The sequence below is a fragment of the Diabrotica undecimpunctata genome, chromosome 1, assembly GCF_040954645.1.
Source record: "Diabrotica undecimpunctata isolate CICGRU chromosome 1, icDiaUnde3, whole genome shotgun sequence".
NCBI lineage: Eukaryota > Metazoa > Arthropoda > Insecta > Coleoptera > Chrysomelidae > Diabrotica > Diabrotica undecimpunctata.
Window position 1 is genome coordinate 156,761,674 of NC_092803.1, and position 12,911 is coordinate 156,774,584.

Genomic DNA, 12,911 nt, shown 5'->3' on the forward strand with positions numbered 1-12,911 from the left:
CGGTGGCATCACCATTGGCGGGAAGAAGATCTGCAAACTTGAGATATGCAGATGATACTACTATCCTCGCTAGTTCTGAAGCTGAATTGATTCACCTGCTACAACGGATAGAAGACGTAAGATTAACGATGGGCCTTAAAATAAACAGAGATAAAACGAGAATCATGATAATTGACAGAGCTAACAATAATCAAAATCATCTGGTCATGATAAACAATATTGCTGTTGTAGATAAATTTGTGTATCTGGGCTCATTAATAACCAACAAAGGGGGCTGTACTGAAGAAATAAAGCGGCGGTCAGCAATCGCAAAAAGCGCTATTGCAAAATTAACAAAAATTTGGAAAAGCCATTAAATAACTACCGATACAAAAATGAGACTAGTAAGAAGTCTAGTTTTTCCAGTTTTTACTTATGCATCGGAATGCTGGACCCTTACTGAGAAAGACAAAAAGAACATAGATGTATTTTAGATGTACTGCTGGAGGCGAATGCTGACAATACCATGGGTGACCCGAAGAACAAATAAATCCATACTGGACCAGCTAAACATAAAGAAAAGACTAAGAACACAAATATCAGAACAAATAAATAAGCTATTTTGGACATGTGCTTCGAAGAAATGGTCTTGAAAAACTTACCATCCAGGGAAAAGTAGAAGGCAAAAGAAATAGAGGTAGATCTCCCTCACGATACACGGACCATATTGTTGCTACCATTGGCGCTCCATTGTCAGAATGTGCTCGAATGGCAGAAGATAGAAAAACGTGGAGGAACATTGGGAAATTTAGCTAATAGCTTCATGATATCACGATACCTGCATCAGGTCAACGACTAAGAAGAAACATCTTATTTTAAAGGAATATGTCACTGGCTGTGCAAGGTACTCGTTCTTTATAATCAGTGTGGATGATATTTGGTTATAAATTATATGATTTAACTGCCATTAAAATGACAATAGTGTAATAAATTTTTAAAACTTATAAAATTAAAGGTTTCCTCTTCTTTTCTTCTTCTTTCAGCCGACACGCACAAACCGTGGGCCTGGACACAAATATATTTTCATATATATTTGGTAAATTCCAGAACTACACCTTCTGACAGTATTTACCATCTTAAGTACTATTATACAGGTATGAGTGCCTTAAGAACCGACAAAATAACGCAAAAGATAGAAAACATAATACGTTGTGAAATAAAAAGAGATGAAAGTAGTAGAGGTGAGAAATTATCGATATTAACCTATAATTTACTTTACATTACATTAGAATTATCGAAAATTTCGCACCTTTAGACGTTAGCTTATGAGCTTGTTGACTTCAGTCATAGTAATACGTATCACGTAATGTAAGTAAAAACAGTTTAAGTAGGAGTAATTTTTTATCCAAAATTAAAGTACACATACACTCTTCTCAATACAGAATTGTCATAGCTTGTTATTCTGTATTCGTCAAAACAGAATTAATTATCAAATTACTACTAATTAAACTGTTTACTTACATTTGCCTTATTGCCTTCAATCAGTTTTTACTTTATGCGAAATTTAAAAAATGTAAATATTCGACGTCATACTTGTAATATTATGACTGAAGTAAACTAGCTCATAAGCTAATGTCTAAAAGTGGGAAACTATCGATAGTCCTAATGTAATTTAATGTAAATTAGAGGTTTCTATCGATAATTTCCTACCTCTACTACTTTCATCTCTTTTTATTTCACAACGTGTTATGTTTTCTATCTTTTGCGTTATTTTGCCGGTTCTTAAGGCACTCATCACTGTATAGAATTATTACAAAGAGAAAACCTAAAAAGGAACACATGTCCCAAATAGCTTATTGTTGAATTAAATTCTGCATACGCCCTCGCACGTTATATTTCATATGTTTCACTGTTTTTTATAAAGATGTGTTTAGGATTTTCATATTTATTATTATTGCTAAAATTTTCGGCAATATTAAAATTCCGAAAATTTTAATGACACAATATTAGATAATTGTATATGCTATTGCTCCATTTAATTTGATTAACCTTTAGATTTTTAACGCCGAAAAAAACCCAATTCTTACCTGTTGAGCCATTTTTAATAAAAATCCACAAGGAAAATAATTCCTGTAGCTGGCTGTATACCACGTATAACAAAAGAGGTTAGTCTTTGTATGTGGGTATATTTTATTTTATAAAAACCCTTAAAAGGGGCAACATTACAAGCACGAACGTTTTCGGAACAACTGTTCCATCATCAGGTTTAAAATGCCTAAAATAAGTATAAACCATTTAATTACAGCAAACGTGGTTTAAAATTTTGACTAAGGTTAAAAACAATAAAATGGTTATACTTACAGGTTAACATGCCTGAGCCACCAAAATATTTGGGTAAAAACCCTTTAAATTGAAAAATGTTACCAAAGATTGTACATGATGTTTATAATATTATGTGATGTTTAATATTTTAATTAGATTTTACTTCAGGTAACATACACCCATGCTTAAGTGAGTTCCAGTGTCCGGAGAGTAAACCTCTTCAAACGGACTACGGTTGGCAACTGATTGATGAAATACTCATGAGCGGTGTCAAAAACAAAATGTCAGTGAACCATGAAACAGTGTTAGTTAAACATTATATTACTACAGCCAAAAGATTAAAAAACTTTGATGATGTTAAAATGATAACAGTTGGGATTTAAAAATTTTTCTATAATTATTTAATATTGGATGTAAAAGATGTAAATTACTGGTGTTGTTGAAGGTCATGTTTAAGAGGATGACGTATGCATTAGGCAGCTTATGTTACTCTTTATCGTATGGAGTGTGGTCTAAAAGGTGTAATTTGTGAAGAATTAGCTGAAATATATGGAAATGTCCTTTTATGTTGCTAACATCTAGGACAAGGAAAAATAAATAATATATATTTGTAGCTAATGTAAGACTTTTTTAGTAGATGAAATTGTTTAATACTGCTAGTATCGTAAAAAATTTTTTTTAATATAAGTGAGTCCAATAGATTGAGAAAAAATGATTGAAAATCTTCCGGCTGAAGGAATTAAAGTTATAATATATGTGATTAAATTTAAAAAATTTTTGGAAAGACTGAGATCCTCAGAGACCTGGCAGGAATAAAAGTAAATGGAATGACTAAAGAATAAAGGAGAGTGGGTTAAAGGGAAATGAATGAGTTAATCAACAAAATTAGAGATGATAGAGGTCCTTCATGCTTAAAGCATCTAGCACCCTGAACAAAATATATTTTGGTTATATTAAAATCCGATACATAAAAGCCTGAAATTTTATTTGTGAGTATGGTGTACTAAGTTGTTGACTAAGAGAGGGGGGAGCAATGGTTGATTAAAGGTTTAGGTAAAGTGGGAGAAAGTGAATTCTGATGAATTGCTGGATTGTGTTTAAATGTTTACTGAGTTTAGAACTAATGGGTGGATGGAAGATATATGAAAAGACTGAGAACTAGCAAAAGAAAAAAGAATGGACAGGAATATGGTGAAAACGTGAAGATTGTAAAATAATGAAATAGTGAGGTATAAAAGATATGATGTTAACAATAGGGGGCTGAAAAATTCTTTTGGAGGGAGTGTTGTGACAGTAGTGTAGAGAGAATGATTGTTTTAAAAAAACAACAATTGTTGAGAAGGATTAAGGTGTTGACATTTATAGAGGAAGGACAGATGAAGAAGATGGGGTAAATTTGAGAAGTGTGGGTTATGAGAAGAGTTGTCGGTGTAAGGGTTGAAAGTCACGGTTGAAAGATACATGGCGATTAACGCAGTTGGGGCTTCTTTGCTTTTCCTTGACTATTTCCAAGTCTTCATATAGATCTAATTTTAGAAAATTTTTTTTGGGGTATATTATGTAACAAAGAGATGTATGTATGTCACTATTTCATTATTTTACAATCTTCACGTTTTCACCATATTCCTGTCCATTCTTTTTTCTTTTGCTAGTTCTCAGTCTTTTCATATATCTTCCATCCACCCATTAGTTCTAAACTCAGTAAACATTTAAACACAATCCAGCAATTCATCAGAATTCACTTTCTCCCACTTTACCTAAACCTTTAATCAACCATTGCTCCCCCCTCTCTTAGTCAACAACTTAGTACACCATACTCACAAATAAAATTTCAGGCTTTTATGTATCGGATTTTAATATAACCAAAATATATTTTGTTCAGGGTGCTAGATGCTTTAAGCATGAAGGACCTCTATCATCTCTAATTTTGTTGATTAACTCATTCATTTCCCTTTAACCCACTCTCCTTTATTCTTTAGTCATTCCATTTACTTTTATTCCTGCCAGGTCTCTGAGGATCTCAGTCTTTCCAAAAATTTTTTAAATTTAATCACATATATTATAACTTTAATTCCTTCAGCCGGAAGATTTTCAATCATTTTTTCTCAATCTATTGGACTCACTTATATTAAAAAAAATTTTTTACGATACTAGCAGTATTAAACAATTTCATCTACTAAAAAAGTCTTACATTAGCTACAAATATATATTATTTATTTTTCCTTGTCCTAGATGTTAGCAACATAAAAGGACATTTCCAGATATTTCAGCTAATTCTTCACAAATTACACCTTTTAGACCACACTCCATACGATAAAGAGTAACATAAGCTGCCTAATGCATACGTCATCCTCTTAAACATGACCTTCAACAACACCAGTAATTTACATCTTTTACATCCAATATTAAATAATTATAGAAAAATTTTTAAATCCCAACACCTGGATTACTGTTATCATTTTAACATCATCAAAGTTTTTTAATCTTTTGGCTGTAGTAATATAATGTTTAACTAACACTGTTTCATGGTTCACTGACATTTTGTTTTTGACACCGCTCATGAGTATTTCATCAATCAGTTGCCAACCGTAGTCCGTTTGAAGAGGTTTACTCTCCGGACACTGGAACTCACTTAAGCATGGGTGTATGTTACCTGAAGTAAAATCTAATTAAAATATTAAACATCACATAATATTATAAACATCATGTACAATCTTTGGTAACATTTTTCAATTTAAAGGGTTTTTACCCAAATATTTTGGTGGCTCAGGCATGTTAACCTGTAAGTATAACCATTTTATTGTTTTTAACCTTAGTCAAAATTTTAAACCACGTTTGCTGTAATTAAATGGTTTATACTTATTTTAGGCATTTTAAACCTGATGATGGAACAGTTGTTCCGAAAACGTTCGTGCTTGTAATGTTGCCCTTTTAAGGGTTTTTATAAAATAAAATATACCCACATACAAAGACTAACCTCTTTTATTTTTAATAAACTAGTTGGAATAATGATAGTGTATAGTTTCTATTAGACTCCAAAGAGAGGATGACTATACTATATTTCCATAGGTTGCTAGTAAAAGATCAGTCTAATATATATACATATACATGTATATATATATATCTATATATATATATATATATATATATATATATATATATATATATATACATGTAAATAAGTAATAAGTACTACATAACTTACCTTTATTACGGAAACCTGCTGGTACCAGATCCTGTAACTATAAAAATAGCTATTGTAATTATCTCTTCAAATAGAAAAATAGAAATGTTTATTACTAAAAAGTAAAACTGATTAAAGTGAAATCTGATTTACTAAGGTGCAATCTAACACTAAAAAATGTCTTGTTAAATTTTTTTTCTGGGCATAATGCCTGTTTCCCTTCAAGCATTGCCCCTTATTTTATTGGGTTATAGTGATTTCATCTCTTTCTAGAACGATATGCTTCTTCTGCAAATTTAAATTCCATAACTTATCAGTTTCTACCTTCATAGGCACTTCATTGTCAACTGTTTTCTGCCAGGTCTTCTCTGGAGTTTGTCTTGTACTCCTTCCAGTAATTAGATACTCAGAAATATTATTAATGAGATCGCACAATAACTCATTAAGACATTATCAGTTATTATGAGCTGGACATCCATTAATTATCTTAGTGTATGCTTTCCGATAATTAGCAAGAAAAGAATAACAGAAGGTCAACTCTACGTCAACCAATCCCCTGTACTGTAGTACAACTACCTCGGCACCATAATAAATGAACAATGGACCAACAACCAGGAGATTAGAGCACGCATCGGAAAAGCTAGATCCACCTTCAATCGGATGGGGCCTTCTTTAAGAGTCACAACCTCTCTCTTGATATAAAAGTAAGAATGCTGCGTAGGCTACGTCTTCTCTGTTTTTTTTATTCCGTTGAATCGTGGACCATGAACGAAGATATGTGCAGAAAACTGGAAGCATTTGAGATGTGGCTATATCGAAAAATGCTTAAAATCCCGTGGACTAACCGAGTCACAAATGAGGAGGTCTTCAGAAGAATGAATAAGAACCGAGAGGTACTGACCACCATTAAATCTCGAAAGTTACAGTTCTTCGGACATATTATGCGAAATGAATCCAGATATGCCCTCCTTTAAGCCATCCTGCAAGGAAAAATATTTGGAAAACGAGGTCCAGGAAGAAGAAGAACATCTTGGTTAAAGAACCTCAGAATCTGGTTCAATACAACATCTGTGCAGCTTTTCCCTGCTGCTGCAGATAAAATAAAGATTGTCATGATGATCGCCAACATTCGTAACGGATAGGCACATCGAGAAGAAGAAAAATGCTTTCCGAAGTTGGTATCATTCAATGTTACGCCTGTACTTCCTGTACTAAAGGATTATTAATCTTATGTTTTTCTTCAATATACGCATCCAGTTTAGTATTTTGATTACTCCATTATACCTTTGATACACATTTCTATTACAAAATCCTCATGTCGAATGAAAAGTAAAGATCGCTTTAATGCAAACGAGTTACAAAAGTGTTTTGATGAATATTGGGGTTTAGGTTCGTACTCAAAGAGAGCAACATAGATGGCATCTCTTATTCAATTTGAAGAACCTGCTTCACATCGACCAAGAACAATGGATCTGAACAAGATAAATGCAGGTCAAGAACTTTGGTTAATTCTCTTTTTATAAACGAAAATAGGGAGCTTATCTGTCGTGGTTGTCTTCCTAACGTTAGCAGACTATTAAAAAGCAGCAAAAGCAATCATTCAAATTTACGCTACGACATCAGACAAACCAGACGATGACATCGAGGAGTTCTACGCACATATTTAGAAGCAGCTTAAATATACCAGATAGAACAGGTCTACCATTATCATGCGTGATTTCAATCTTAAAGTTGGTAGAAGCGGAAAGGAAGATATCGTCGGATAATACGACCTATGCTAAAAAACAGAGGAGACTGACTTATAAAATTTTGAATATCTCTAATACACTTCAAATAGATGATATGAAGTCTATTTGAAATATATCCAGAAACACTTCGTTCTCATTAACAAAAGGTTTAGGAACAGGTTGACTTTGAAAAAGACCTACCTACGAGGAGACTTCTGATTGGAACACAAGAGATTATTGGGCTAGGTAACTCCAATTAAAGAAGCTTATTAAGGGTAAACCGAAAGAGAACTTGGATTATGATACCTTAAAAGACCCCGTAATTCGTCAGAATGTAATAAATACAATTAGAGAAAACCTAGGAACCGCTACACAATAACAACAGAGTGTTGTACAAAAATGGAGTTATACTAGACGTAATTCTGAATGCAAACAAAGAACATCTGAGAAAGAGAATAAGAGTAAAGAATAAAGAATCAATGACTTATAACATTCTGTAGACGATAAACTAAAGAAGATTAATTAGGAACAAAGACACGAACAAACACCGAGGAATCAGAAAAAAAATCAAGAAAGAATAAAGAAGAGCCAAGAAGAAGTGGCTGCAATAAAAATGTAAATTATACGTGGAGCTTTAGTCTAAAAACGGTAAGGCCACAGGTCTGAATGAAATACCAGCCAAATATATAATACGTAAGCTACTATGAAAAATTGTTAGGCATATTGAAAGAAATCACAATCTTCAGTAATGGGGAAACTACAAGAGACAAAGAAGCTGCTATGTCTATATTTCCTATATTTCTATAAAACTGAGAATAAAGAAAATGAGATTTAAATAATCACGAATTTTTACTGGAATGAGCGTGCTTAAGTCAAGGTCAAAGGTTGACCAGGAAAAGATCATGTGAGGAGTAAGAAAGGGGCTCTGTACTCTTGTAGTTTTATTTCAATAATTACTCGAAAGAAATTTTCTTGCAAGCACTCATAAACCTACAGATGAGAATCCAAATAAACAGAGAACTCCGATACGTCGACGACATTAAACTACTAGCATGCAGCCTAAATGATCTAAAGACGGTACTGGAACGCATGAGGACTGCAAACATAAAGAATGGCCAAGACCTCAACATTAGGCAAAAGAGATTTTTAGTTGTAAGTAGTTCAAATATATATCAGAGGGCACTAATGGTAGAAAATAAAGATATCGAGAGAATTGGCAGGTTCACTTACATCTGAACTATCGTTACCTTGGGCCCAAGCTGAAGAAATTAGATCCAGAAAATCAGATTCTTACGGTGCTGCAGTGACCTGTGTTTACAAACCAAGATTCCGATAGTGAGGTGCTACATTATTTTGGTGCTACTATGCAAAGTCCAAACCTAAACAGTGATGCAAGCCAATGAAGAGAAGATCGAAGCCTTAGAGATGTGGACATACAGAAGAATATTGAAGATATTTTATGTGGATCAATTACCAATATAGAAGTTCTACATCGTATGAGAAAAGAACAAAATGTGCTTAACTTAGTGAAACAATTATGATAGCGCCGTATCTCGGAGCTGAACATCCTCTGATAATGATTTGGAACGCTGAACTGTTTCCAACATCAGCCAACAAATGGTAGCCTTAATGACGGCCAACATCTGGACCGGATAAGGCACTCGAGAAGAAGATACGCGTATTAAGATAATGCTTCTAAATTAATTCGGAATTTATTGCAAAATTATTAAAGAAAAATGTAAGTTAACTTATTCTGACCTATTGTTCTGAAGCTATTTTCTTGTGGCATTTTAAATTAATTAATATTTAAATGGAAATAAGCCACAATTAAAGGTTAAAATACATTTATTGACGTTTCAATTTCCACTTCGGAAATCGTTCTCAAAATACAAACATTAGTAAATTGTTTATTTTACTAATTCAATTTACTAATGTTTGTATTTTGAGTACGATTTCCGAAGTGGAAATTGAAACGTCAATAAATGTATTTTAACCTTTAATTGTGGCTTATTCCCATTTAAATATTAATTAATTTAAAATGCCACAAGAAAATAGCTTCAGAACAATATTAAGAAACCGTTATGGGCCCAGCGTTATTCAAAAGTTTCGGAGATTGGAAATTCTATACAAATTTACTAATGTTTGTATTTTGAGAACGATTTCCGAAGTGGAAATTGAAACGTCAATAAATGTATTTTAACCTTTAATTGTGGCTTATTCCCATTTAAATATTAATTTATTCTGACCTCTTTAGAAATATCATATGTACAAATCCTTTACCTTTCTTTTTTTTGTAGTGCTTGACTTTTGTTCACTAGCGTTTATTATTTACTTTTTTCACCTTTGCAAATAATTTTATTTTTATAATTTGCCTTTGCTTACGACCCTGTCTACGTGAGCTCATTTTGTATAATTTGTGTCGTTTCAGATTGATAAAACTTCTCAACGAACAACCCTGTCAATTACTCAATATTTAGTGTAAAATCAATACTGCGATTAAAGAAAGCTTATAATTTTACCCATGCCACATTCTAAATATAAATACTAATGGATTTATAAATGCACGTTGACGCTGCCTATACCCAACGAAATTATGTCTAAAAACTTTTCAAAGTTAAAGTACCAAAAAGAAATAAAAGTAAATTTAATGTGAGTTCTTGGAACGAACAAAGAAATAAGAAACTCTTAGCTTTATATAAACCAGTAGCAGTATCATTTGATATTATATCTAAAGGTTTTTTTTATATAAAAACAAAATAAGTACGTATTTAGTATTATTAAAAAAATGCTTCAGTAAACAATATTATTATGTGGACCACAATGGATAATTCTGCAATTCATTATTTATATTGAAATATTTTCAAAACAGGAACGTGGACAATATGCAAAATTGTCATTTCTAAAAAATAATCTGAAATGTACAGGGATATGCAAAAGTTCTCATCAAAGTTATCTTAATTTTAGATGTAACACCCTGTAACTTTTTGCAATTTTGAACTCTTTACGATAAACTTATTTGTCTATATTTGCAGGGAATAGCGCCTTTGTTGTTGAAGATATCTTTTAGATGGTCACGGATTTGATTGGCAATCGTTGGCATTTTTAGCACAATGTCCATGTAAAGTTTATAAGTCCGCTATCTTAGAATTCCGTTTCCAGTTTTAATGTCTTCAACATTAGTACAACCAGGTGGTATGTATATACTCTAGACCTAATGGCACTCTAGACCTAGTGGTACTAAACACAGGTCTGGAGCCTACGTTTGTTAGGAGAGGTACGGGTACGTACATCGACGTGACCATGGCGACACAACGAATAGCGGCGAAAGCAAGAGGCTGGACGGTTTTACTAGACTACACCGGAACGGAACATCGGTACATCGGATTCTCGATAACCGAAACTCTACCCGTGCGTCCGAAACGTCAGGAGGTGGATGCGGCGATAGGAATGACTGGAAAGCATAAGAGGAGCTGATTAAATGGAGAGTGAGCATAATTTACGGTCAATCACTGACGGTGTATATCCTGGAGAGAGTCATTAAAGAAGCGATGGACGGAAGCAAGATACGCTGCCAAGATGTCAACAGGATGCCATACTGGTGGAATGCGGACATCCATGCACGGAGAAATGAATGTATAGCAATGAGAAGAAGGTTAACGAGAGCAAGAGACAGAGCAGGGATCAACCCTAAGCTCATCGAGGAGATTGAGGAAAAGTACCGCGCAAGGAAAAGGACACTTTACAGGAAAATCCGTACAGAAAAAAAGAAGGCAATGGAAAGAGCTAGGTGAAAACTGAATGAGAACATCTGGGGTCAATGATACAGGATCGCCATAAAGAAGTTCCATGAGTATCCTTCTTACGAAATGCCTATGGACAAAAAGGTTGAGGTAACACGAGTGCTCTTTCCGGTCGGCACATGGTATGAAGTATGGAGGGACGAGGGAGCTGAGAGAGCCATACCTTTTACCATGAATGAATTTGTTGAGGCATTGGGTTCACTCAAGACGCGCGAGTCCCTCGAATTGGATCAGATACCACCTGAGGCGGTCAAGGGTCTAGGACGGGCGGAGCCTGCGTAGATAGAGCTTTTCGGGTGCCTAAGGTATCGCGGAATCCAAATTATGTCCATGACACTTGTTCTTCACATTTTTTATATATTCTGTTGTGTATCACTTTTAAAAACGTTATAAGTAAGTGGCTCATTAGGCTAATTAGTTTGTAGTCTTCGCATGTTTTTGCATTTAATTTTGTTTTTGATATAGTTACGAAGGTCGACTTTAACCAACTTTGGGGAATATTTCCAGTTATATATATATATATATATATATATATATATATATATATATATATATATATATATATATATTTATATATATATATATATATATATATATATATATATTTTGTTAAATATAGTCGTTATCCATTTTATTCCTTGTTCGTTCATAAGTTTTAGAAATGAAGTATAAATTTGTCAGGCCCTATAGCTTCACCATCTTTAGTTTTTCTAATAGCTGCCGTAAATTCTTCAATGGTAATCGGGGTCCTGTTTGGAATTCTATATATTTAATGGCAATTTGCATTGCATTTGCAAATGTTACTTCCACATATTTCTTCCAAGTGTCTAGTCTTTCTTTCACACTTAGTAAAGGATTACCTTGGTTGTCTGTCAAACATCTAATTGTTCTAGACTTGTATAAGCCTGCAGCTTTTTTAACTTTTTTGTGCATATTAAATGAATCGTGTTTCTGTTGTAATAGCTGCAGTTCCGCACATTGTTCTCTTAGCTGTATGCCCTTAGCCATTCTGATTGCTTTTTTGATTTCTTTGTCTATTCTTGCATCATATCTAGAATCTCTGTTGTCATCGACGATTTTTTCTTTTAAGCTCCTGGTCTATTAAATCCGTTTAAATAACGGTATTCAAATTGGTATGTATATACGGTTGAACACTCTGTTCTGTGCGTTGGTCTTTGAGTAACCTGATGTTGTATTTTGGGTTGACACTACGTCGAATCTTCTTTAGCCGGACCCTCATTTTACAAATAAGTGGGGTATGGTCAGACTTGATATTGACTCCTGGGTATGTCTTTACGAAATCTTTTATTATTCATAATGTAATTTATTTGATTTCTGACTATGTGGCCTGAAGTATTTTGAGATGATTTCCACGAGTATAATCTTATGTATGGGAGTTTAAAGTAAGTGTTAGTTACAAACTCTCCTTCTGATACAAATTCACCCAATTTAATTTAAGCCCAAACTGTTTAATGATTTTTCTCGATTGTCCCCTACCAATTTTGGCATTTAAATCACCTATAATCAAGGTTAGACCTCTTTTAGGTAGGTGTTTAAGGGTGTTGAATAATTCATTATCGAATGCTTGGCTTATGTCGTCTGCTTTGTCAGCTGTAGGGACATATACTTGGATAATGTCTTTTTCTTGCAAAAAAGAAAGTTTCTTGATTTAAGAATATACCTACTCCAATTTTGTGTCTTCCGTTGGGGTTATCTGAATATTATATGTGATGATTGTTAATTTCACATTGCCCAGAGTTCGTCTAGCTCATTCCGCTTATTCCCATGATAACTATTGATAGTCTATCGATCTCCTTGAATACATTATGAGTCTTACCGGCCTCGTATAATGTTTTAACAGTCCATGTGCAGATCGTGAGCATTTTCTTTGCACTAGAC